At 39.6% G+C, this 27,156-nt stretch overlaps 1 protein-coding gene across 22 annotated transcripts in view; it reads right to left on the bottom strand.

Annotated features, from left to right (window-relative positions):
- The window catches only part of LOC150050474 (uncharacterized), a 542,379-nt gene that overhangs the window by 185,023 nt on the left and 330,200 nt on the right, over nucleotides 1-27,156 (bottom strand). Inside the window, exon 1 of one of the 22 annotated variants that reach the window (XR_016538659.1) lies at nucleotides 16,724-16,790. The exons of the other annotated variants lie outside the window; for them this stretch is intronic. The gene's annotated coding sequence lies outside the window, so the exon portion shown is untranslated. Of the gene's footprint in view, nucleotides 1-16,723; nucleotides 16,791-27,156 lie in introns of those variants that run through there. 22 annotated transcript variants of the gene reach the window in all.

The raw sequence follows: 27,156 nt of genomic DNA, 5'->3' as shown, positions 1-27,156 counted from the left end.
TCAATCAGCTTCTTCCATCTAAGCAGTGATGGTGCCCCTCCCCTGCAAACTTGCTCCCATGGTCCTTTGACACACGCATGGTGTGGTAGCTGGTCTCCCTGCCTGCCATCATCTGGACTCTGAGGTTGTGTGGGCAGCATCAACTCTTGTTTGAGATGGCATGCATCTGGCTCCTCCTGAATCTATGTATCCACAAAGCTGTTCTCCTCTTGACTCTGGCTGGTAGGAATGAGACAGAGCCTTTGCAACCCTCAGACACACATCAATTTGATGACCATGCTGATTTTTCCAAAAGATTAAATGCTGCCTGTTTTAAAACATCTCTAACAAGCTCAGACAACAATCCGCTCTCCCTCAAATGCAATTCGGTACTGAGCAGAAGCTAAATCCACAGGAATTCAGGCTAGGAGATCTGACTTCTTTCTAGCAGCTCAAGGACCCAGTCCTAAAGTCTCAGTCTGCCTTCCTTTGAGGGTCTGGCACCCCAATCTAGATGACATTCTGTTGCTTTTATTATTTTTATTTTATGCTTTTGTCATTCATGGGGCTTGAATTCAGGGTCTGGACACTGTCCCTGAGCTCTTTTTGCTCAAGGTTAGTGCTCTATCACTTGGAGCCACAGAACCACTTCCAGTTTTCTGGAGGTTAATTGGAGAAAGTCTCACAGATGTTCCTGACAGAGGTGGCTTTGAACCACAATCCTCAGATCTCTGTCTTCTGATTAGCTATAGGTGTGATCCACCAGTGTCTGGCATGCTTTTATTATTATTTCTTCCCCTTTTATTCTTGGTAGAAAGGGGAGGTATTACCAGGGTTTGGACATGGGGCTCCTGCTCTACCATGTGAGCAATGCCCCAGTCTTTTAGCTTTGTTATATTTTTTAATAAACAATTTCCTCATTTATGCCTATGATCCTCGTTATGCTTCCCCATCTAACTAGGATGAGAGGTACATATGCCCAACTGCACTCAACTTTTATCAATTGAAATAGCATCCCAAGCAGATCATCCCTTTCTCAGTCTCACAAGCAACAAGGATGGGAATGAAACATCACATCTAACTTTCATTCTATGTACTTTTTCCTACATTATATCAGGAGACATGTCTAAATGATAGAAGTACTGAGTCTTGGTTAATTCAAAGCAATTAGTTATAAGTGCAGAAGCTTAAGAGCACCTGTCTAAAGCAACGCTTCAACTATCTTGACACAATGGAAAACCCAGATGTCCCAGAATCAGGTGAAAGCTGCAACTTTTCTCATTGTGTAGTATTCAGATCTGCTGAATGTTGAAGACATTTTCAAAGCCACCTCGTAATTTCCTGGACACTTTCAATACTTCTGCATCTAACTGCTTTCAGAATAAAGCATCTTGCCCCTTCCTCCTATCACTATCAAGCAAACTCACTCTCTCTTTCTTTCTCTCTCTCTCTCTCTCTCTCTCTCTCTCTCTCTCTCTCTCTCTCTCTCTCTCTCTAAAATTTCCAATATGATGAACAGGAAGGTATCTGAGTTAAGTCAGATTCATCCCACTTATGAAAATGACATTTGTGCTAGATGTCAGTGGCTCATGCTTGTAACTGAGGCATGAATTTTCTGGCTTCTAGCTACTCAGGGGGCAAAACTATTTGCTAGCTTCTATCTTTAAAATAACTAGCAAAATGCTAGGCTGGAGGCATGGTCCAAGTAGGAGAATGTCAGCTGAGCAAGAATGAGAGTCTGAATCCAAATCCTAGTCCCACCAAAACAAACAAACCAAACAACAAAACTACATGTGACCTTATTTTTTTTATTTTTTTACTGAGGACCTACTATGATGTGAGCATTGTTGCAGGAGTGAGAATTCAATGGGGAAAATAAGAAAGAAGCACTTTCTATGTGGCCTCATGATTTTATAGGCCTGGCATTCATGCCTGTGTCATCCTGTCCCTGTGAGTAGAAACAATTTGCACCACCATAATCCTGCAGGAGAAATGGAAGATAACTCCATTTGAGACAGAACACCACAGTCTAATTTGCTGAAAGATTTTCTCCTTTAAGAACTATCCTATGGAGAAAAGCAACTGACACAAAACTGAGGGCAGCCTCTGGCCAAAAGCCAGTCAGAAAATAAACTCCCTCACAACTACACAGTAGACTCTTTCTTCCCTGGTGGAAGATGTATTCATTATAAGGCAATCTACACTTGGTGGACTAGAACTTAAAACCTGAGTTAGATAACTTCAAACCTATTCTTTTTCCACTTTTCACTGTTTCTTTGCTCTGCAGAGAAGTGAGGCCCACGCCCCCCTGCCTTTATTTTTATTTACTGTTCTTATGCCATCTAAGGTTCATTACAGAATATAAAGAAAATAGATTTTTAAAGAACAGGAAATTATTTTAAGCAGACTGAGCAAACTTATTTGAAAATGAAAGAAACAGTAAACTGGACTCCTCATGCAAGGAGGGGATCTGGAACCAGACATCCCTCATCTTTCAGGACCCTAATACATATAGGGCCCCTTGTCTCCGTCCTCTAAGAGCTTGTACCTGGTCTGACTAGTTGAGTGGTGCACATATGCTGCCAGCAGTCTCGTGATTGGTTCTGCTGTCTCACAGAGGCAGTGTAGGTGGCCCATGATAGGATTCCTTCATCTCTGACAAGTAGGGAAGGGGCTTTGGATTGGACAGGAGCTGCAGGAATATGCACTGGACCATAGATGGAAAGCATGTATGCCTTTGCTGTGTCATCACTCACAGCTCCTCGTGGAGTAGGTCCCAGCTGCCATCTTCTATCCGTTAACTACCTGGCCATAAAGCCCTAACTTCCCACAGTTCCTGCTTAATCTACTCTTCCAAGCTGCTCTCGTAAGTATTTATTAAGGTCTTGTTTTCTGTGAAGGGCATATTTAGAAATATAATAAAGCCTTCTTAGCACACTTGCCCACCAGGTCCCACTGCAGATTATTGAATAGTAAATAGCTTTGACCAAGAGCACAGTGATGTTTGTTTTTCTATCCCTACTACTAAACAAAGAACCCGGAAAGTGGTAGTCCTTCCTCTGCTTTTTAATTGGTGGCTTTGCTGATGTAGGGGAAGCATCCTTTACCCTTGCTCTTGGAAGCTGTTTCCTAAGTGACCCCTAAACACATTGTGTTTTCACACCTCTTCCCCCTGGAATACCCTTCTATTCCTGCTTGCAACTGTATCTCATGCTTTAAAACCCTTCTGCAATAACACTTACCTCTACTAGCTCAATTAATTATCCCCTGGTCACCTTTTCCCCCAGCAGTCTTACACATTTCCAATATAGCATTTAGTAAATCCTATATGTCTTGGAAATTTCCTTCTTCTACCCAGTAGTGAGTAACTTTGTAAATACAGCTTCCAACTCAGTGGGTCACTAAATGCTGAATTAACTGAAATTAACCTACTCATTCCACAACTATTTATTCATTATATTTTACATAGCAAGATTCTTATTTTTTCTAGTTTTGGGGATTCAGCTGTGGAAAAATAGGCAAAAAAGAAAAAGTCCCTGCCCTAGTAAGCTTATACTGTATTGATTCCACTTGAAATGTCTGTTTCTGTTGGCTCCCTCTGGCCAGCTTTTAATTAATTTCCTTTGCACTGTCTTTCAATTGAATGCCAAGCCCTGGCGGCATGACATGGGATTTATCTTGGGAAGCCAGTTTGTGCAAATATCTCTCCAAAGCCTGGGAAATCCTGGAGAAATCTGAAAAGTGAGAAGACCATGTTGTTAATAGATATACTCATGAAAATCTGTCCAAATGAAGTTGTCTTCTCAGAAGCAGTTCCTGCGGGGAGCCATGTTCCTTCACAGAAAGACTGCCAATGTTTCAACTATTTTTGGAATCTTATTTGGGCTTTGTAGGTAGAATTTATGGCACTTCTGTGAATACAATCCATGAGTAGAAACCTCCCTTTTAAAAAAAAAAGGTTTCATTTGTCTAAATAATGCTAAGCATCATTTCTTTGTTCTGATCAATTTGGTGGGGCATAAACAAGGCACAGAGGAAGATGCATTAGAGCTGTGTTCGTGTGGGTCTCATCCTCCAGCAGATGACTTGTATAGGACATCCTGTGACCTTCATCTTAAGTGGTAACTTTGCTTCCCAGATTAGGTGTGAGGATGGTAATGTAATGATGAGAGAGATTAGTCACCACCATTCTCACTCCCAACAAGAAGAGAGACATTGGTAACCCATACAGTTTTGCAACTACACTTCCTGTCACTTGATAAGACAACAGTCATGTGGCTGCTCCATAGTCTACCCTTTCCCCTTCCTATTTTCATAAGAGCAGCAATGTGGAGAGTTCAGACAGTAGTTTTCCCCAATTCCAAAAATAAATCAAAGAAGACCAACAATTGAATTTTCCTACCTCTCCCTGAACATGTTAAAAGTGAAGGCAGCCGGGTACTGGTAGCTCACATGTGAAATCCTAGCTACTCAGGAGGCTGAGATCTAAGAATCATGGTTCAAATTCAGTCCATACAGGAAAGTCTATGAGACTCTTATTTCTAGTAAACTGCTCCCTTTAAAAAAAGCCAAGGCTGGGAGTTTGGCCTAGTGGTAGAGTGCTTGCCTCGCATGCACAAAGACCCAGGTTCGATTCCTCAGTACCACATACATAGAAAAAAATCCCGAAAGTGATGCTAAGGCTCAAGTGGTACAGCTCTAGCCTTGAGAAAGTCCAAGGACAGTGCTCAGGCCCTGAGCTCAAGCCCAGGACTGGCAAAAAAAAAAAAAGCCAAAAGTAGAGCTATATATCAAGTGGTACAGTTCTATCTTAAGCAAAAGAAGTTCAGGGACAGTTCCTAGGCAATAAGTTCAAGCCCCTGAACCAGCACAAAAACATGGTACAATTACTAAAATCATAACATGAACAGCTTGAAAATTCCACAGTCACCAAAGATTTACTAACAATAACGAGGCCCAGAATTCAAACCCAATACAATCTTACCCACCTTTGCTTTCTCTACTATATAACTTTTCATTTTGTTATTATACTACTGCTTGCTTACCCCTTTTACCCTACCATTTGTCGTTGAAAATGTATCTGATTACTCTCATTCACAAGCAATCCTATCATGAATATGTTTGTGCACACCTGAGAAAGGTCAGAAAATAAATACCTGACCTTTGAAGGGCTAACTTATAAATCCTGCTCATCTTACATTTCATTCTTTACTACTAAAGTTGTTCTCTGAACGAGAGGTGCCAATTTACAATTGTGCTGGCAATCTGTAACAGACTCTCTTAAAACACGTCCTCAGCACAAACCAGCATAATATAAAGGGAGGAAAATGGTCTTGCTTTAACTTGAATATCAATGACTTATTAATGCAGCCAAGCTTTGTGCCCATATGTTTGGTTTTCATATTTTATGCTTCCCTTATTTGTATCTCTTGTCCATTTTTTCTTGTGGATTTTGTTTGCATATTATTGATTTATAAGAGTGTTTCATATATTCCAGAGAGCTTTTCATCAGTTATTGGTATGGATATGTATTAACATATGAAAGGCTTTATTTCATTTAGTTAAATTTAAAAATCTTATAGTCTACATTTTGGACTTTTTGTCCAAAATGTCATAAAGACATTCTTAAGAGTTTTCTTCTAAAATTTCTATCATTTTGATGTCAATCCTTTCTAAAGTGGGTGTTTACATGTAATCTAAATTAGAGATGGAGTGCTCTTTTTCTGACAGGACATCCATTTCCTCACATTTATTGCATAGATAATTCTCTCATCATCAGTCCTGTGTCATGCCACTTCTGTCACTGATTGGGTTTCCATACATGTGTTATGCTGTTTTGTTTTTTTCCTTTCTTTCTTCTTTCTTTTTTGTGTTGGCACTGGGGCTTGAACTCAGGGCCTTGAATTCTTACTTAGCCTTTTGGTTTAAGGTTAGCACTCTACCTCATGGGCCATACCTTCACTTTTGGCTTTTTGCTGGTTAGTTGAAGACAAGAGTTTCCTGGGCTTTTCTGCTTTGAAAATGTGATCCTCTGATCTCAGCCTTCTGAGTAATTGGGATCACAGGTGTGAGCCATTAACAACCAGCTTATTTTTTTGCACTGACTGCTCTGTGACTTATTTTTCTCTGAAACAAATTCACATCACTTTAATTACCAAGTCTTCTAAACAAATCTTGTCCTATAGAAGATCAAGACACCTCTGCTTCTCAAATTCAGATCTTGGGCCTCTTTTCCATGAATATTGTAGGATTTTATCAAATTCCACCACCAACAAATAAAACTCTGGATTTTGACAAATTTTGCTCACTATGAATCATTTTCTTTTCTTTTTAATTTTATTTGATTGTCAGGGTGATATATAGAGGGGTTACAGTTACATTCCCTAAATCATTTTCATCAGAGGATAAAATGTGCATAGGGAAGTGGTAGAAAGGGGGAGGGGAACCTATAAAACCTTCAGGTTGAGCCAGAAATTGTCTCTGGTTTTCTGGGCTTCCTCAATGGAGAATACACTCATGTATACCTACAGAGAGGATGGCTTCTCAGAAAGAGATTTGAGATCTTCCTATACCAAATTGCATCAAAACCTTTCAATCTCTCTCAAATTCTTCCTATAGCTCTGACCACCTTGCCTTTCTCATCTCCCCACCCAAATCATTCTCAAGGTTCAAGGCTTTGCTCAAACACCACCACTCACCTTTCCAGCTACCTCATCACCTTCTCAGAGCATCTGTAACCCATTAGAACACTCAAACTTTTTATCTTTGGGTTTCTAAATTCACTCTGGACAGAATCTGCATGAAACCATTCTAAATCCCCAGAGCCTAGATCCATGTCCGACACCTAAACATCATCAGTGCATAATTATGGAGCCTCATTAAATGCAAACCCTCCCCTGTGATAATCTGATGTCATCCAGCCTCACTCTGTCTTATTACTTCACCTCAGTGTGCCCTCATCTTTGCTACTCCCCCCCACACACACATATTTAATTACATTCTCATCAGATGTGCAAAACAGTCTGCTTGGCTCCTTGTGTCATTTTCAAGTGTTTATGTAAACAGAGAGAGATCCTGTTAATTATAAAGACTTCCTCACATTCACTACAGCCAGTTCCGGTCTCCCGATTGTAAAGGAGATAGGACCAGCCACTTGGAGACAGGAAAGAGTTTATTGAAAGAGACAACAGCAGCCCTAAAGAGATAGAGGCATGCATACATGTCTACATGAAATACAGGGTTCTCGCTACTAAGAGAGACACAGGACAGAAAAGAGAAGGATCAAGAGAACATTAAGGAGAAAATTCAGCAGACATAAATATGGAGGAAAAGCAAAGACACAGCAAAGGAAGGAGAGAGAGGAGGGAGAATTTCAGTGGTTTCTTGATGAAGTCACCAAACTATATTCAGGGTTTTTTTTTTTCTTTTCCAATCCTGGGGCTTGAACTCAGGACCTGGGCACTGTCATTGGGCTTTCTCAAGGCTAGTGCTCTATCACTTGAGCCCCTGTGTTTTGTTCTAACTAATGTTCTAGAGCACATTTTATACCTCTTCCAAAGAATCATTTTCAAGGGGGCTGGGGGAATTCTTCTATTGTATTACTAAAGGTTGCTGCTTTTTCTTCTGCTTTCTAGCTCCTTTCTTGTTATTCTTCTTGCATCTCCTTTCATACCACCATTATGTCTCTAATCTTCCAGTCCTGGCTTGATCTGTGCTCCTGATTATTATTTGACTTTTGCAATGCTGACTCTTCCTTTTAGGGTTTCTAAAAAAAGATGCTGAATCCAGTCTTTAGATTCATGTCTATTATGTAACTTAGCTTCCTTTCTTAAAGCTACCTACTTTTTGACCATTTCTTTTTCTACTTAAATCATCTTATTCATTCTTCCTTACATGTCCCTAATTTTTTGAGCAGTAAAAGACACACAGAGATAGTCTCAGCACCGTTGTTGTTTCCACTGCATACCTTATGCATGTTCTCAAAATTTTATAGTTCATGATTGTTCTTAGTACTGAAGTTAATACTGTTTTTATTGTTGGTCTTTAAGAAACGGGTCATGTAAACAGAGCTGGTGTTTTTCCATAAACATTTTGAGAAAATTTTCTCTGCTTCCCCTTCTGGGTCCCCTTGGCTGCTCTTGGCTTCTCAGATCTCGACTGGAGGGCTTCATTGGTGTAAATTTACAGCACTCTCATTGTTATTGAGCAGCCAGAGGGGAGTTGGGAGGAAGTCAAAGCTAAGAGTACTGTTCACAGGAACATTTATCTCTGCACAATTCTTTCCATGCCTGGTGAAACTGTTGTCCTCAACTCAATGTTGTTTGAGATTTTTATATTCCCTTTTTATGTGGCACAGTTCCTACTCCACTAAAATATTGGCTATACCCAGGCTCCTTCCTGGTGCTATGGCCTGACACACAAAGGAAGTACCTCTATAGCTTTAAGATTTTCTTTGAAGTAGCAGCAAATGGAATCCTAAGTGTTCACAACACCACTGGTTTCAGTGTGAATCACAAAGCCCAGGCACCAACCAAAGGAGCTTCCCTCTCCTTCAACACAGGAAGACTTAATGACTTCCCCTGGCTTGTCCTCCAAGCACTTAATGTACAATCTCATCATGGTTTGACCCCTTTCTTCTGCATTGGGCCACTTTTCTCATTAGCTATGGTAAATGAGGCTGATCCTAGAAAGTCACATTAAGCCCAAAATATAAGATCATTCTCTACCAAAAGCTTAGCAGTGTATTCATTCTTTACCTCACACCCAGATGAGTGCATTAACCCTGTATTTTAATCTACATGATAATGCCCTTTCTCAGGAAAGACATTTTACATTGAATCTGGAGACTTCCTCAGTGTGACACATCCTGTACTATACCTCAGCAACTCTTAACTGTATTGCACTAAACCTAGGTTTCAGTTCTTCCCTGCCCACTCAGTATCTTTGTTATTTTCTTTCATAAGGAGTTGGCTGAGAAAGGATGGGAGAGCTTGAAAGAGCCAAAGAGGAGGTGCATTCACACCAACATTCACCCAGATACCTAGAGACTGGATATACTCAATACACCTTCCTTCCTGCACTTTGGCTTGTACCCCATCCATTTAGGAGGCATGTAGGATTTGCACAGGAGAACCTGTGTGACATACACTGCCTAAGTCAATTTACATGTAGTCATCCCCAAATGAAGGCCTACTTACGCAAATAGAAAAGCAACAAAACTTGGAATTAAAAAGAAATACACACCTTACTTGGGAATTTACTTCTTTATTGCCTTAAGTTTCCAATAACATAAGGAATAATGAAGGAATTCACAATTTAAAAACTGAAAAACACACTGATAATGACTTTAAACAGTTTGAAGCCAGACACTGGAGGCTCATGGCTGTAGTCCATGGATCACAGCAAGCCCAGGCTGAAAAGTTTATGAAGTCTCTTATCTCCAACTAACCAGTAAAAAGTGAGAAATGGAGTTATGGTTCAAGTGGTAGAGCTACAGCCCTGAGCATAAAAAGCCAAATATATATGCACATATATAAGGATTAGGACTACACTTTTTATTTTCTCCAAAGTAGGTCTGTATCACTTAGGAATCATGAAGCAGGGTTTATATCATGAAATTCTAGTCTTGTCTTAATGACTTTAGAGAGAGGGAAATTTCAGCCTTCTCCAACATTAAAATGGGCAACTGTCAGAATAGTGGTTTATTTCTACTGAGTTCCTTATTACTCTTTATTTAAAGCCCTTTTCTTTTAGAAAGTGCCTGCTCCTATGCTCTTTGGAAATTTGTGATCATCCCTTCTTGTCCTGCTTGGACCGGGCGGTGGGAAGTTGGTACTGAGTAGATGCAGGCCTTGTCCACCTCCCATCTAGCAAACAGCTCAGGCGACGATTATTTATTTACAACAGCTAATACAATTGGTAGTAACGACTTCATAGGCAACCTCTAAGTGCAGGCAAGATGAAAAATTTACTAAATTGGAGAATAAAAATGCATAAGAAAATGTACAGAATCAATATTTCATAGCCTTTGCTTTACCTAGCTGTTCACAAATCTATTCCGGAGCTCACATTAAAATTTAAAGCCACATCATGCGACAAGTTCAAGCCCTGGGTTATTTCACATTAGTTCAGCTTTAGAGGAGCTTTGTTGGTGCTTTTTTCATAAAGTCATGAGGATCAAAGGAGCACAGACCCTAGGAAAACAGCCAGGTGTGTTCACTATTAGTACTTTTCTTCAGCCCAGAAAACAAAACTGTATTTGACACAGATAGAAAGATTGACACATTATCTCTGATTCTGCTAGACCTTAGCTCTCTTCCTGTCCAAGCATGTGTGAGATCCAAAAGGTTGTGTTTAAAACTTTTAAAGGCAAAACTATTATTTGTAAGAAATAAAATGTTTTGTTCAACATGCGAAGTATTGATTAACAGGTAGGAAACTTGGGTGTACTGGAGAAAGATGATAATAACTAAATTCTGCATATTTCCACGAATCAGTAAAAATCAAAAGCATGGAGAAACAGTTGAGGAACAAAAATACACATGATGCAATGTGAGTACCTGGTGTGGGACTTTTCTGAGTCATGTAATATGTAAGTGTTAAATAAATTAAGAGAGAGGGAGATAAAAACCAAAAGTTCCTTTTCCAATGCTTTAAGAAGCATTGAAGAAGAATTAGATTATGTCTTTTGCAGGAAGATGGAAGGAACTAGTGATTATCAAATGAAGTACAATTAAGAGACAGATTCAGAAAGATAAATGCATAATAGAGAATATAGGTCTAAAAGCAAATAACAACAACAAAGACATAACCATAATTGGAAGACTACTAGTGGGAGACTAGAAAGACGTAGGAGGGGAAAGAGGAAAGAGAGATAGAAACCATAATTCTGATTAATTATATGCATATATAGGAGCATCACATTGAACCAGTCACATTATATAGCTAATATAAACTAATAAAGAAATAAAAGAATGAACATAATTAATTGACCTAGTAGGTCTACTATGTACTCCTCCATGGAAATAAAAATATTTACCAGGAAAAGAGAGACTGAGATACAGGGATGAATAGAACATAAAGTATATAGGAAATTATATCTATATCTAGAACTTTCTTTAGTGTTTTTTTGACTTTTTAATTTTCTTGTTGTTGTTGTTTTGGTCAGTGCATAGGAATTTAGCATTAGCATGGCACCCATCATTTCAACTATGGATCGTTATTCTAACATTTTTCAACTATTTTAATTTATGATGATATAGGCACATGGAATTAGACAACTCTTCAGAACTTTGTTTTAAACTGATGGGAATACTTGTGAAAGTTTTCTATCAATGTCAGGAGATTATTTTACACTCGAACACTTTGAAACCTTACAGAGAAGCCCAGAATAGTCTAATGCACACATTTACTAACACTAAGCAATAACTGAAGGTTGTCAACAGCCTTTTACTGGTTACTGGTGTTGAATTATTTCTAATCCTTCCTGAGCCAAATGTATTATTTTTAATATTTTCATAATCCTTCTCATGTTACTGTCTTCTAAGCATGACTATGAATAGATGTTTCAAGAATAGGTATAAAAGTTCCTTCCATATGATGACCAGTACAACTCTTTCCCTGGTATCCAGATCTATTTATTGACCACTGTGAAGGCTCACATTACTGGCCAAATGCATTTGGAATCAGTCGGTTCTTGCTTCTGTTTTCTTTCTACTTGATATTTTGCTGAGGCTTAAGGTGGGAAGCAGGAGGCTTCATTTTGCTAGTAATTGTCTCTGCTGCTTTTGATTTGCTTCCTGCTTCCCCCCCTCCTTTTAAATGCCATATCGTGAGCATCTTCCTGTAATAAAAATATTTTTCAGAAACGTGACTTGAATGGCTGTGTAACATTTGTCATCTGAATGCCCCATAACTGTTTGTGTAAGTGACAGTAATTGTGCAGGACTGGGATTAATGGCCTCATTGAAGAACAGAGCTGTCCTTGGAAACAGAGGTAGTGTCTGCACCTTATTCCCACTTCAGAGAAGCCCCTTTGCCTTGGGGTAGGTATTTGGAACTAGGGGCTTGCCAAACAAGTCTCACAATGGCCATTAGCAATTACTCAGAATCACTCTCCATAAAAGAAGAAGAAAATGCAAAGGACTTTCCTTTGTCTGATGAGAATGTTGAACTCACTGGCCAGGTCTTCAGAAAAACACTCTCCATGGGACTTGTATATACTTCAGGGCACTCATGACGGATCTGACTTTTAACCATAAGGAAACATTGTCTAATGAGGAGTCCTCAAATCAAAAACAGAAAAAAGCTCACCTCATCATCATTAACATTTTACTACCGTTATTATTTACCCTAGTAATAATGGCACATACTAGGCAATGCTAATTGGCAAGTATCACATCACATACTTTAATAAATTAATCTTCTTTGGTAGATATTCTCTTCTGCTATTGTTGGCTATATTTTGTGTTTGGTTTATGGTTGACTTTTGAAGTTATTCTCTTTTGTTTTTTGCTTTTTCATTCTCTTTCACACACTGGTTTGCTTGCTGTATGAGGGGTATGAATGAGAGAGACAGAGACAGACAGGCAGACAGAGAGATAGACAAAGAGAAAGTAAGTGTTAGGGATTAAACCCAGGGCCTTTTTGCATGCTAAGTACATGCTCTACCACTGAGCTATAGCTATACTTCTTTTTTAATATTCCTAGGAAAGCCATGAAGTGAAGATCCCTTCCCCATTCAGTAACAAAGAAAGAGCTTCAGAGGTGGTTACTTGCCAGAGCTGATCTGACAAATATATGGAATATGGAGTGTCAAGATCAGGTTCATCTGATCTTAAATTCCGTGCTCTTATCCTCCACTTCAGGAAGAATCACCTTGTGTCTAATACTGCTTCCATCAGGGCCTGACCTGAATGACATCCACATGTGACCAATGATATGCAGAGGAAATGCTCAGATGCTCAGTGCTACTCACATCTAGACAGCATTCTCACCTCTACTCATCCCCACCAAACTCATTTCCAGAGGCTGCCTCTTTGTTATCCCCATCTCCTGTTTAGAATAACAGCAGTCCTTGGCATGGGACAGTGTTCCATGAATCTTGCTTCCTGATGCTCTGTTGCTAACTCTCCAGCCCTATCCAGTAACCTTGCATGTCAAGAACTGGTTGAGCAGACTGATGTTGTAGTCTGTCTTCCAGAATGGCAGAGACAACCCAGAAGGCCAGATCCAAATCCACTTACCTCCATCTTTCCTATTTTGTACATTAGGGTTCAATGCCTCTCTCCAGGCTGGTGGTAAGTTTTTATGTACTATCAATGGCACCATATATTCCATTTTCTGCTTTGGTGCCTAGACGCGGTTTTTAGGCATAGACATGTAAGTCTGGTTTTAAAAAAATAGGGAGCATTCATCTTAGGTATATGAATGTTGCCCTCTTTATTTTCAAGTAAAAAAAATCCTGTTATTTGGGTGTTCTCTGGCTGGATAAATTTTGTTATATTTTACATTCAGAATTGACAAATTCTGTATTAGGTAACTAACCTAATTAAGAAGGTCTGAGTCTATTTTATCTGTATCATAAATAGGACAAGAAAAAATATCTAATACCAATGCACTAAAAGTCACGAGCGCCAAGATCTTGGGAAATAGTGGTAATCACTTATTACTTATTATAATTCATTAAGCTTGTAGGAAATATTTAGATACTTAATTGGCATTTAACAAGATAGCTATAGAGAGTAAATGAGACATTAAATTCTCTTCTTAAATGCCCATTAGGTTTGCTTTAGAAATTAATTGATATCTAATTCATTTGCTATCAAGTATTTTATCCTTTGCCAGCTGAGAAGTTCAACATATTAATGATAAATAGAGGCAGGAGAAAGGGGACATTATATTTATTGAACTCTGTGTCAGCCTAATTTTAAAGTGAAATGAAAGGTCTTTGTGGTACTATGACAGGTCATCACCTATGGATATGGATGGAGAGTGACTCTGGCCCACCAACATGGTTGTTCCTATCTAGTTATTAGATCAGAATCAAATGCCTATGTAAGGATGAAGGACAGACCATGGAATAACACAGGAAGCTTTTCAATGAGGGCAAGTGAGAGAATCCATACTTGCATAAACTAAATGCGTATCCATAGATAGCATCCAGGCCTGGATAAGAAAGAAATGGTATAGACAATCCAGTTGCTTATAATTATCTGAAAGTCAGCTCTCAGGACTGTGGAGGAAATGTGTTTTATATTATCTTAGACAGTAATCAACAACTGCAGTGAAGGGACCAGAAAATGAGCTTTCTATCATCTCCAAGAACAGCTTGCTGCCCCAATCTCTGGATTTGAGTGGCTCCTCCTAGGCTTGCCTCACATGAATGAAACTGCTTGGCCAGTGCCTAGACAGAGGATCTGTCATTTCAAACAGGGGATAATGGTTTTGTGCCATCTATTCTCCAAGGACACTCAGAGTCCGAAACCCATGATGCCCCATGACAATTCCTTCTGCCAAACCTTTCCTCCCCTTCCCTCCCCCGCCTCTCTCCTTTCCCTTACCTAGCTGTTGATTCTTTGTGGTATTCACAGTCTTATACTATAGTCAGTTTGTGGAACAAAGTACTAAACAATAGACTTTATAAGATTATTTCCATGAGATTTCTGCTACTCTCAACTCTCTCAGTTATGACCTGACTGTCATCTGGGACAATTACTTTTATGGTACAACAAATAGGATCAAACCCAAGGCTTTGCACAAGCTAAGAATTCCATCACTGAGAAGCATCTCTATGCTGGTGAGGATTACTTTTAGTGGGTCAGTATGGCTAAGCCATCATTCTCAGATATTTGGGAAAATATATAGTACATGTTTCTGTGAAGATACAATTTGTACAAGGTCATTTTTTATCATTTTTATTTGAAAGTGCTAAAGGCAGAAGTTAAAATTTAAATTAAAAAAAAAATTTTTTTTGCCAGTCCTGAGGCTTAAACTCAGGGCATAGGCACTATCCCTGAATCACTTTGTGCTCAAGGCTACTGCACTATCCCTTGAACCACAAAACCATGTCCTGTTTTTTTCTGAGTAGTTTATAGGAGAAAAGAATCTCACAGACTTTCCTGATCTAGCTGATTTCAGATGAGGATCCTCAGATTTCAGCCTCCATAGTAGTCAGGATTGTGAGTGTGAGCTACCAGTGCCTGGCTTAAAAAAAAAACTGACTAAAGCTAATTTTCTTCTACAATGTGGCATGCCTTTTTAAATCAGTGCCAAGGTTTAAAAGAAAGAGTGGCATTCCTTAGAGAAGCAGACTAGCTCTGCCACATGCACATGCTCTTAGTTCTGTTTCTTTAGAGAAGCTTTGACTTCTATTTGTTCCCCAGAAAAACAAATTTCACCATTGTTTGAGGCCCTAAAATCATGATCTCCTCTACTTCACTGGCACTTGGTGCTAGTAGTACTTTGTGTAAGTTACAGTCATTTTCATTACATAGAATTGGGGCAAGGGTGTTCTATGGCAAACAAAACACCAGCACAGGCCTAATGAGGGACCTGGCTCTTTGGCGAGTACACTGAAGGCCTGGAAAGGGCCACAATGAATTACTGAAGTGTGCAAGAGAAGAGTCCAGGGGTCATGTTTCCTTTTGTACCAACTCTGGAAGGTCTTTTGCAAAAATGTTCTCTAATAGGTCCTCAGCAATAGGGCATAGAAGTCATGAGAAGTAAAAACCATAAAAGGAGACAAGAAAATGATTTGGTTCCATAGGACAATGCACAGTGTTGATTCCAGAGGCCCCCAGTACTCACTGAGTCCAGTAATAAGCTGAGTCTGGGAATAACAGGAGTATTTTTTACAACACAATGATATCTAATTTTCCATTTTAAAGTGCGTACATTTGCCATTTACAACTCTTACATTTTGCCAACTCTAACTACACCATCTATTCTCCTGCTTGGCAGAAACTGTCAAAGAACTTTCTTTTGTTTTGGTTTTCACTTTGACTTTGCTTTTTTTAATTAAATAAATAGTTTTTAGTTATATTATTGCACTCAATCTTTGCGATATAGATGCTTTGCCACATAAGCTTGGGTAAAATTCTTGAAGCAAAATCTTAACATGAATGTTGAGTGAAGAAAGTCATGCTAAACATTTAGATAGGATAGAATCTATAAGATCTTTACAATAAGAAATTAAGAAATAAACATAATAATGAAATAAGACTTAATCATTTTATATGCAAATAAATATTCACTCACTGGTTTAAGGTTGGCTTTTTAAAAAATTTTATTGTTGGGGTAATGTACAGAGAGGGTACAATTATATTAATTAGGTAATGGGTACATTATTTCTTCAAAATTTGGACACCTAGCCTTGAGTCTGTTAGACAACTGCTCTCTCACTTGTGCCACTCCTTCAGCCCTTTGTGTTTTCATTGTTTTTGGTATTTGCTGATGCAGACTATGATCCTTCTGCATATGCATTGCCTGGCTTATTTGTTGAGATGGAGGTCTTACTAGTTTTTTGGATGGAGCTGGATTCAAAATATAGTTGACCAGATCTCTGCCTTCTGAGCAGCTAGAATAATAGGTATGAGTCACTGTGCTAACCCAGAAGGGAATATTTTATCACATGTGTACACTGACAAATTAGTAAATGGCTAGAAGTTGTTCCAATTAAGCCCAAACCATAAGTTTGACTCAAACAAACCATATTAGAACCTCAGGATTACCTATACCCACATACCAGCAGAGCACCATTTTAAAGCTGCTTTTCCTAAGTTCTGGATGCCAGACTCAGGGTCTTCAATCCCTGTTTTGGTAATAAAAAGGAGCAGTGTGAGACCTCTGAATTGTTCACCAAAGAACACTAAGTCCTCAAGCCCACTGATCTCTTTCTTCTGTGTAAATCTCTGTCTCAGATCCTCTTATCTCTTTTTTCACTGAGCACCTATTTAGTGACAAGCATTTGTTATCATTAATGTTGCTTCTAAAAATGTTCGAAGAAAATATGCTAGTCCATACAGTATAGAGAATGAGTAAATCAGGAATTAGGAACTAGAGGAGGAAATGTTCATGATTTTTGCACCAATTATGAGGTCAACTTTGGAGTGAAATATCCATAGAAATGTGAATTTAGATCTAGAAGTATGGGAGTAAAGAGATTCATTAGCATTAAACAAAACTGTCCTTATGAGCTGAAAATCTGGGACACTAGATCATTCAATCATCAGGTGACAGATGAGGAGCCAGATAACATGCTGCAGCCAATGTGTGAAAGTCACAGCAAGCCCAAATGTGATAAAATATCAATGACAAACCCAGTGCAATCAGGTGAGAAATCCCCCCTGAGTACCAACACTTCTTCATTGCTCATTCTTGATTCCTCCCCAGCTACACAGCTCTTATGGACAATTCACAATCCAGTGCTCTTCCCCTTATCTCTGAGCTCTACGCTCTGCACAGGCAAACCTTTGAAAGCCTTTGTCCCAGAGCCCTGAGGCTCTGAGAGGGTTAAACTTGTCACATCAAGATTCTCCTCTGATGCCAGACCAACTCAACATCAACTTGACACACATTTCTTTGGGGGAATCTGGGTTAATCTTTCTGGGCGGGCTGTCCATTTGATAGACAGGAAACAGTCTAGAATAGGCTGATACAGTTTTTCCAAGACTCTCCTCCCCCAGCCCTGTCTTTCAATTAAATATTAAAAAGGGCAATTAAATTTAAAAAAAGCAATCTGATGTTTATAGAGCCTCATAGGTAATTTATAAACACTGCATTCCAGGACCCCCTGTGTTTAAAGAATTTAATTTGGAGACAGACTTCTGAGAGATGCAGGACCTGTCCCAGATGCCCGGGAGAGATGAACTGAAAAATGCAAAAGGGTTATCTGACATTGCTGGATGGGGCAGTGATTGCTACCCAGCTTTCTGAGGAATTTTTGATCTCCTTTGCCAATGTATAGAAATGAAGACCACTTTATGAGGGAAGATTCAGTCCTCTGAGTTGGCTTTTATATCTATGTACTATAGAAAGACATGGAAACATGAATATCTAAGGATCAAACAAATGTTGGATAAAATGTGCTATCCTTAACTGAGTCTTGGAAGGAGAATTCAAAAATGGATAATTGTAGAAAAGTGGTTGAAATACAAATGAAATCTGACAGTTATTGGGAATATATATACCTGTCAGTTTTTCTAAGCAAAAATATCATGATGGTACAGTTCTTAATATATGGAGAAATGGGAATTGCCTACACTGTTTTTTGGCTACTTAAGATTACTTCAAAATAAAAGATGCATTTACAATGCTATAGGACATCAATCTAGAGCTTCCGTGGGTATACTTTGATCTGAAGAACTGAAAAGCAAATTTGCATCTGGCTAAGTTCTCATAGCCACCACCCAGTGTACAGAGAGTAAATTACAGCCTTCCTCTTCTTTATCTCATTCTGTCCTGAGCTTTGCCATCTATAATGATCAGTTTTACTAATTTTTGGTTTACTAACTTTGATGTTTCTCCCAGTACAGTGAAGTTCCCTAGATATGTGGCTTCAGTGTATCTCTGTTTCCCTGCTTCCTGGCAGGGTATTCTGCATTTGGCAAGCAGTAATAAAAATCTTGTTAAGTTTACAAATGGAAGTTCCTACTATGCGTTGCTTGTTTTCTGTTGGTACTGGGGATTGAACTCAGGGACTCACACTTTAGTTTAACTTTTTCTCTCAAAGCTTGTGCTCTACTACTTGAGTATAGCTCTAATTCCAGATTTTTTTGCTGGTTAATTGGAAATAAGAGTCTCACAGACTTTTCTGCCTGGGCTGGCATCAAACTTTTGAGTCTCAGATCTTAGCCTCCTGAGTAGCTATGATTACAGGGATGAACTGCAGGCACCCAGCTTGAAGACCTGACCTTCACGTTCCTTTCCTCTTCTACAGGGTCCCAATTTCTGGAGTCAGAAGCCTCAGCAATTTGTTGTGTCCCTCATCAACCACCCCTTCTATCTCCCTCTGGCTCTTCCTGGGCCTTTGCTCTTTCATCTTGTTATTGCCTTTAACAAGGTGTCTTTTTTCTGAGTTCTGTAAAGATTTCTTCAACTTTTCTTCCCTTTTTCCTTTGACCTCATGCTTTCAATATAGTAGCCACAAGACACATACTATTTACATAAAAATTTAAATGAGAGACAATAAAAAGTATAGCTGTTCAAGCATACTTTTCAAGTGATCAATATTTATGTGGGGCTGGTAGCTACAAGTGGATAATGAAGGTATGGAATAATGAAGGCAAATGGACAACACATAGCTCTAATCAAACTTATAGTCTCTGTCTCACGCTACGTATGCCAGTCCTAACGCTTGAACTCAGGAACTGGGTGCTATCCCTGAGCTCTTTTTCCTCAAGTCTAATACACTACCACTTGAGCCATTGTTCCACTTATGGCTTTTTCACAGTCTTTTTTATAAATCTCTGGTAAAGTACATAAAATTTATCATTCCCCATTTAAGCCATTTCAGGGTATGTAATTCAGTGGCATTATGTATTTTTCAGTGTTGGGCAATCATCATCACTCTTGATACAGATCCACAGAAAACCATGTATCTATTTCTGTAGCCATTCACCAGTCTTCTATTCCTCCAATATATGGCACCTACAAACCAATTTTTTGTCTTTATGTACGATTTTTTGTGTCAATGGGTACCATCTTTTTGTGTCTGGCTTATTTTACTTGGTTCACACTTTTTAAGGCTCATTTATGTTGGAACATGGATCCATTTTTCACTCTTTTTATAGCTGAATACTATTCCATTCTAGAACTGTACCACCTTCTTCAATCTATTCATTTGCTAATGCATATTTGAATTATTCGAGGTTATTATGGTTGTGTTGCTATGGATATCTGAATCTAGAGACTTTTTGCATAAACACTTGTTTTGAATTATTCAAGGTATTTACCTAGGATTGGAATTGCTGGGTAATGATCATTTATGTTAATCTTTGGAGGAGTTACCAAACTCTTTTTCACAGAGACCACACCATTTTACACTGTCAACAGCAATGCATGAGAGAACCAATTTTTCCACAGTATTATCAACATTTATTACTTCCTCTTAAAGGGAGGGCAAGGCACCCCTGCAATCCTAGCTACTCAGGAGGCTGAGATCTGAAGATAATAGTTCAAAGCCAGCCCAGTAAGAAAGTCCATGAGACTCTTATTCCCAATTAAGCAACAACAAAAAAAAACAGAGGTAGAACTAAATGTAACTCAAGTGGCACAGAGCCAGCCTTAAGCAAAAAAGAGACAGTGCCATGGCTCTGAATTCATACTTTGACAGCAACCCACAAAGGAAGGGAGGGAGGGAGAGAGGGAGAGAGGGAGAGAAGGAGGGAGGAAGGGAGGAAGGGAGGGAAGTGAAGGAAGAGAGAGAGTGAGAATGAGAGAAAGAAGGAGGGAGGGAGGGAGAAATGGAGGAAGGGACAGAGGGAGGGAAGAAAGAAAAAAAGGAGGAAAGGAGGAAGAAAAGATATTCTCCAGAACATTAACTTTTCTGAACTTTTAAAAACTTTTTTCTTCTTGTAATAACTAACATAGAAGTGTTTGCTTTGAGGATGCAAACAGTCCCTTATTTTGTCATGCATTACTTTTCACAGGTTTGGAGGGAATTCTTTTGTTTATCTTAAGAACTAGATTTGGAGTTGAGAGAGATTTGGGCAGATATAGCTCAGAGTCCTGTCTATTCCTGTCAAATAAAGAACAGATTTGATTTTTCTTTTCTTTGAACTTATCAATTCAAAAGACCAGTGGCCCAAGACAAGTGGAAATGGGGCCTGAAGGAGACATGTTTTGCAATGGTACCGTTAGGCCGGACAGTTGCCCTCCTTTATTGCGAAGTGGCCAAATGTTCATTTTATGACCAGCCACCCTCTTCAACAGGCACAGTCATGCAACAGGCTACACTTACCAAGACAATGATCCTGTCCAGCTCCCTTTCCAAGGATAAACTTCCAGCTTCCAATACCCAGTATGACTACCCAGGATCACCAAGGAGTCCTAGAATGCCTCCTAATGCATTCATTCTTCTCTTCCAATCATCCCTTCCTGATTGACAATGCTGTCCTACTACTTTCTTTTCCCAATCCTTCTCAGGATAACTCTTGCTTTACATGTAGGAAGCAATTGCTTGGGCAGGTTCACTTGCCAATCTGTTTTCTTCTGAAGTATAACTGGCATGAAGTCTTCAATAATTCTGACATATAAATGGCATTTCTTGCTAGTTCCTATGGCTAATATACACTGTGCCATTCTATCCCTATGGTAATAATGAGGCTAGGAGTAAAATACTCAGACTCACAAGGTCATTTATCCACCAATCCCAATTTAAATTGAATTGGTTTGAGGGAGTGTAATTTAAGAACAAATTATTGTTATTATCTATACCTTTAGAAATTCAGGAGGTTAGAATAATGAGGTTAGTAACCAAGCATCATGGGCCTTCTGGAACACACTTAGCCTGATTCTAAGAAACAAACAAACAAAAAAAGAATAAAAGCTCTGAAACCTCTAAACCAATAACAGATGTTGCAGATGTTATAAGAAGCATTTTCCTGGTACCCAAATTTCTAGATGAATTATAAAAAGGGAGTCCGTCTTTCATCTGGATGTTTGACAGTGTGTAGATGAACTCTCGTCTAAGACAGTAGGCACTAAACAAATATATGGTGAAAAATGTCTGGATGGCTGACTTGATGAAAAGACTGGATTTTTTTTCACTTCTTATCCAGATGTTCTGGCTTCACAGCGGCACTGGCTAGGTCTGCCGAGCTGATTTGTGATCTTTGAGTGAAGGGTGATACTCAAGACAAAGCATTACACTGACAAATGAGTAGACAACACAGTTGTACTTGAAATGAGGTCTCACTGGCTGCACCCACTTCTGTGAGACAGTCCTGCCTGTCCACTTCCAAATGCTTCTGACAGCATCACCCCTCATTTGCATATGTCTCAGCATGACACATGTGGAAACTGTTAAGTTATTATTAGTACTGATAATGGAGTCATCACCAGGAATGTATTCATCTCTCTAATGTTGTCACTGCAGATTGTTTTGTTGTTAAGGAGAAAGCCTATCAGACATAAATATTTATGGCTGGATGGATGTCAGATTCTTTAATCAGGAGCTCGATTGGTCTTAATTGAATCTTAGGGACAACTGGAGGCTCAATGCTGATTGTGCAGCATTTTGCTCTGTGTGAATACAGATCTGTTGGTCTAAGATCAGGATTCCCAACACAGAAGCCTCTGTCCTATGAGTAGGTAAGTTGCTCCCTCAGGGGTGCTAGGATCTTAGCTGTATTGGGAAGTTATTTTGGATAGTGAAAGGATTTATAGGGCCAAATAAAGAAGATGCCACTTGCCTAATGCTTGGTCCCCAAAGGCATTTACAAATAAGATATGCCAACCAGGCATTTAGCCACATAAACACAAGGACAGTCTTCTAATCCTCATTGCTTTATCATTTATCTGTGTGAACTCTTTCTGGAACAAGAAGAACCCCCACACACACACTATGTGTTGGGATAAGTAAGTACAGGAGGGCAAGAGGCTCTGTTGGGGACATACACACGCACACGCACACATACGCAGACCATTCTAAATTTGTGAGGTATTAGGACAGTTGTTCATTGAGGACCAGTTACTATAGATGTAGATGTAGATGTAGAAAATTCTGATCTTGGAATGAGACCACCTGGGTTCAGATCCCTGCCCTGCTATACTCTCAAGCTGTGTGTAGTTGGACAAGTCATCTGGTCTTATCTACCTCTTTTCTCTTCCCCAGAGGATTATGAGCACACTATCTATGATGCTACTGCTGCAAGCTAACATGTGTTAGATGCTCATATTGGTGTGGACATTTTACATGCACTTTCTCCTGTAATCCTGACAATCACAAGAAAGCACATCTGGAATTAGCTTCACTTTGTAGATTAGGGAATTAGGGGTCAGTCCAATGTTTGGCATTGATAATAAGGATATTAAGTAGACACAACTAGTGACTTCAATTCACTGTCCATCTAGTGGCATCTGGAAAGATCCCACCAGCATGGGGATAGCCTTGAACAAACTATTTAGACTTCAGGAAGCCAGATCCTGCTAGAAGAAAGCGACTAACTCAATGGCACTGGTGGTAAGTGACTAGGGAACTTCCTAGATTAGAAGGGCCATTGGGGGCACTAAGTCACCATGAGGCTCAAAGAAGGCTGTGTGTTCTGCAGGTGCCTGTACAATGGAAAGAATAATGCTCACTCAGATTGTTGTTTGGAAGATAAATGGTACTGTACACCACTATAACATATAAGACAGAGGCTCGAGTGGAAGGGGTCATTTGGTTCAGAGATTAAGATGAAAAAGGTAGGATCCAGTATTCTCTACATGGTATTGGATCCCCAGCCCCTCCCTCCCTCCCTTCCTCCCTCCCTCCCTCCCGCTCGCGCGCGCGCGCGCGCGCGCGCGCGCGCGCTCTCTCTCTCTCTCTCTCTCTCTCTCTCTCTCTCTCTCTCTCTCTCTCTCTCTCTCTCTCTCTCTCTCTCTCTCTCTCTCTCTTCAGTATTGGATCCCCAGCTACTTACCCTCTCCCCCCCCCCTCTCTCTCCATAAACATCTCAATCAAGACAAAGCAAAACACTAAGTACAACCTCCTGGTACCTATACAGTACTCATAGAGGGCTGATCTCTTGAGTGAATGAATGGAGGAGCAGTGAGTGGGCTGGGTCGGTGGGGACAGGATTGCATCAATGACTAAATTGCCAGAGCTCACAGTGCTTGATAGTCTTTCTAAGTTGTCAGATCTCAGTAACAAAGTAAAGGAGAAGATATTTTCACACACCAGTCCTGACAAGCTTTGTATGTTTACTAATAGGTCAAAAGCTGTGTGGACTGTATTCTTTTGAGACGTGGCCATTCAATAAAGGATGTCTAGCCCAAAAGAATCAAAGAAATGCAGTTTCCTTTCCTATTAGTAAAAAAATGTCTACTGTCCCAAATTTTTTTTAAAAAAGTTATTGCATGACAAAAAAAAGGTCACATTCTGATACAGATCTCAATACTAAGCCCTATACTTTCTTTACCTTCCATTTGCCTTCTTGTATCTATATTATCCCCCAGAAACATCTGAGGGGGATATTGTGGATGAGTATTATTGGTGGCTCACAACTGTAACCTAATTATTCAAGAGGCTGAGATAACAGTTCACTGTTTGAAGCCAGCCATAGCAGAAAAATCTGAAAGACTCTTATCTCCAATTAACTAGCAAAAAGCTAGAAACAGAAGTATGACTCAGGGGAAGAATACCAGCCTTGAGTGAAAAAGCCAAATGAGAGCATGAGGCCCTGAATTCAAGCCCCAGTACTAGCACATAAAAGGAAATACACTGTATATGCTTGCAAACAAAAATAATATAAAACCAAGACTAAAAAATCATTCTTCCAAGAAAGTGGCCTCTGAGTTATTGGAATTCTCTGACCAGCCCATGCCAGGTGGCTTGGACCCCCTGATGTCCAAACCCCATGAATAGGTAACTCAGAGATGGACTGGAAGCAATGTTCACTGTTGTCTTCTCATTTCCCAGCACTTTGGTGTTCCCAGATGTTTTAATTATAGAGGAAAGGGAGCGGATGATTCTGGCCATATGTCTCCATTCCACACAAATAAATCTCCTCACTGTCCCATGCAGCTTTGTGGCATTGCAACTGTCCCACCGAAACTGATGCTGTCGGGCCTAATCACCATCTTCAATCCTTCAGTGAGCATGTTAATTCAGGGAACACCGGCTGAAACAACCATCCCAGGGAAATACTCAATCTAGGAACAATTAGACTCCCATCATAGCAAGCAAGATGCTGCTCTTCTGGGGAGATGAGTGCTCTTGCAGACTGAACTGAGAAAAGCCCACCAGGACAGGAAGAGGAAGAGCCAGGCATGCCTGGGTCACATACAAAGGGAATAATTTTCAGCTTGGACAGCTTAGATACTCAAGCACTAGGCTATTATTCATGCCATGCCCAGCTGCAGAAAGGCCATGTCCTCTGCAGAATTCTGGGGGAAAAATACTCAAAGGAGATGTCCCAGCTATGTGCACATAGCTGGCACTGCACACACAGATACATACACTATATACACAAATCAAAGCAAGCTTTTCTGAAGAAATGGCAAAGAAAACTACCAGATATATTTAGTGTGCTGATTCAGTTTTGAGTAAATGCTAAATTTACTTTTAATCTGAGCATCACCACACATACATTAAGAACAATCTAGGAAAATTCTATATGATTTTTAGTAACCAATATAGATCTGTGTTTTCTATAGCACCATAGTTCCCAAGAGTAAATACAGAAGAAATTCTAAAGGGATAAATATCTTTGAAATATAACAAATATGGTAATGCAGTATACACATATTCAGCCTACACCTTGAAGTTTTACACATTTGCACATCCATGAAATTAGCACAGACCCAAATATAAATGTTAGTAACACTTATTCATTTTTTTTGCAATCATTTCCCACCCCAAAGGAACAAGTCATCTGATCTCCTTAGGTTAGTTTTCCTGCTTAATGAATTTCATATAAATAGAATTGCATGTCCTTTTTAGCACAAATCAATGGACAAAGGAGTATATATGTATATGTATGCTTTGATCCAATTCATTCCACCTATTATTCTTCTCTCCCTTTGCCTTTCTAATCCTTCTTAAACAGTTTTAACGGCCTATCCTATCCACCTCCTATTACCCTGGCCTTCCCCCTTCCCCTGTCTCAGTAATTTTCATCCCCCGAAAGTCCCCCTTTCACAATCATGTCATATTATGTTTTATTAATATCTAGATTCCACCTAAGTTCCAGTACAGACCTGCATACTCATCTGTGGATGGCTTCTTTGCCTGCATGTGCCTGGAGGCCTGGCCATATGGTGCTATGTTACAAGGACTCTCTCATTCCCATCACCATCCAGTGCTGTACTATCTGATTTACCACCACCCTTCTTCTGAAGATGGACACTGGTTTGTTTCAAGGCTGACATCTGACTGAATCTGTTTTACACACACACACATTTCCTGAGGACATTTACCCTGCTATGGAGTAGAATCTAAATACAGAACAGCTATTTCTACAGTCCCAGATCATAGGATCCCATGTTATCCTAATCAGTAAGATGATCTTTTTATGCTTGTCCCTTTGTTGTGCAAAATCCACAAGCAGTGCCCCATTGCCCTTGGAATAAAATCTAAACCTTTCATGTCTGGATTTCTGCCCTTCTCTAATGAGTTTTCTCCCCACCAAGTCCACTGACCATCTCTCATGTATCTTCTGTCTGCTGCCCACTCTCTCCTCCAACATTTACCTTGATTGTCCCATCAGCCTTGACATACTCGTGTTCTTTCCTTACTAGTTGTCAGACTTCCTGTGGAATTCACACAGCTATTTCTCCCCTAAATAAGCTTCTCTCAACTTTTCTCCTCAGCTTATTTCTTTGTCCATGGCTTCTTTGTCTCCATTTTCTATCTGCCAGAGTTCAGTTTTGACTTTTTCTATGAGCCTCAAACTGTTCAGATTCATTTTCATTCTATTCTGCACTGAGAGCTTTATATCCACCTTGGCATATCCTGCTTTAGAAGGCTAAAAAAATCTCCTGGCCATTTTGTTCTAATTAGAATAGAGTTACTGGATTTGTTGGCAGGAAATGTAGTTGAGGATAGACCCTGAAGGTAGTGTGTGTTACCTAGTAATGGCAAAGAAGCCCCTGAACCACTTTCCAGCAGAGGGAAGTACCACAATTTAACAGGGAGAAACTGATCACTTCTATAGGCCTCAAGGGTTCTGATGGGTTTAGGGTTTTCAGATTATCAAATATATCAATCCAGTTGTTCATATTACCAGATTCGTGATCCTGCTTCTTTCTCTACCAAAGGCATCTACTTAGCATTACAGGTATTTTAGGGTAGAGAATTCAACTTTCTTAGGTGAGCTATAACCATTATAATGATGCTGTAGCCTGATTTTGAGTCTTTTCTGCCCTCCAGCTGCAAGAGATGAAACTTCCTTCATGTGTTGCCAAGGAATGTAACTTTCACATTTCAGGTTACATTGATGACTGAGCATCCCCACGCTCCCAATGCTTCTTTCA

Source organism: Megascapheus bottae, chromosome 18 (assembly GCF_031878675.1).
Source record: "Megascapheus bottae isolate mThoBot1 chromosome 18, mThoBot2.hap1, whole genome shotgun sequence".
Classification (NCBI taxonomy): Eukaryota; Metazoa; Chordata; class Mammalia; order Rodentia; family Geomyidae; genus Megascapheus; species Megascapheus bottae.
The sequence above is the reverse complement of the archived record's forward strand: the minus strand, read 5'-3'. Positions and strand labels throughout refer to the sequence as shown.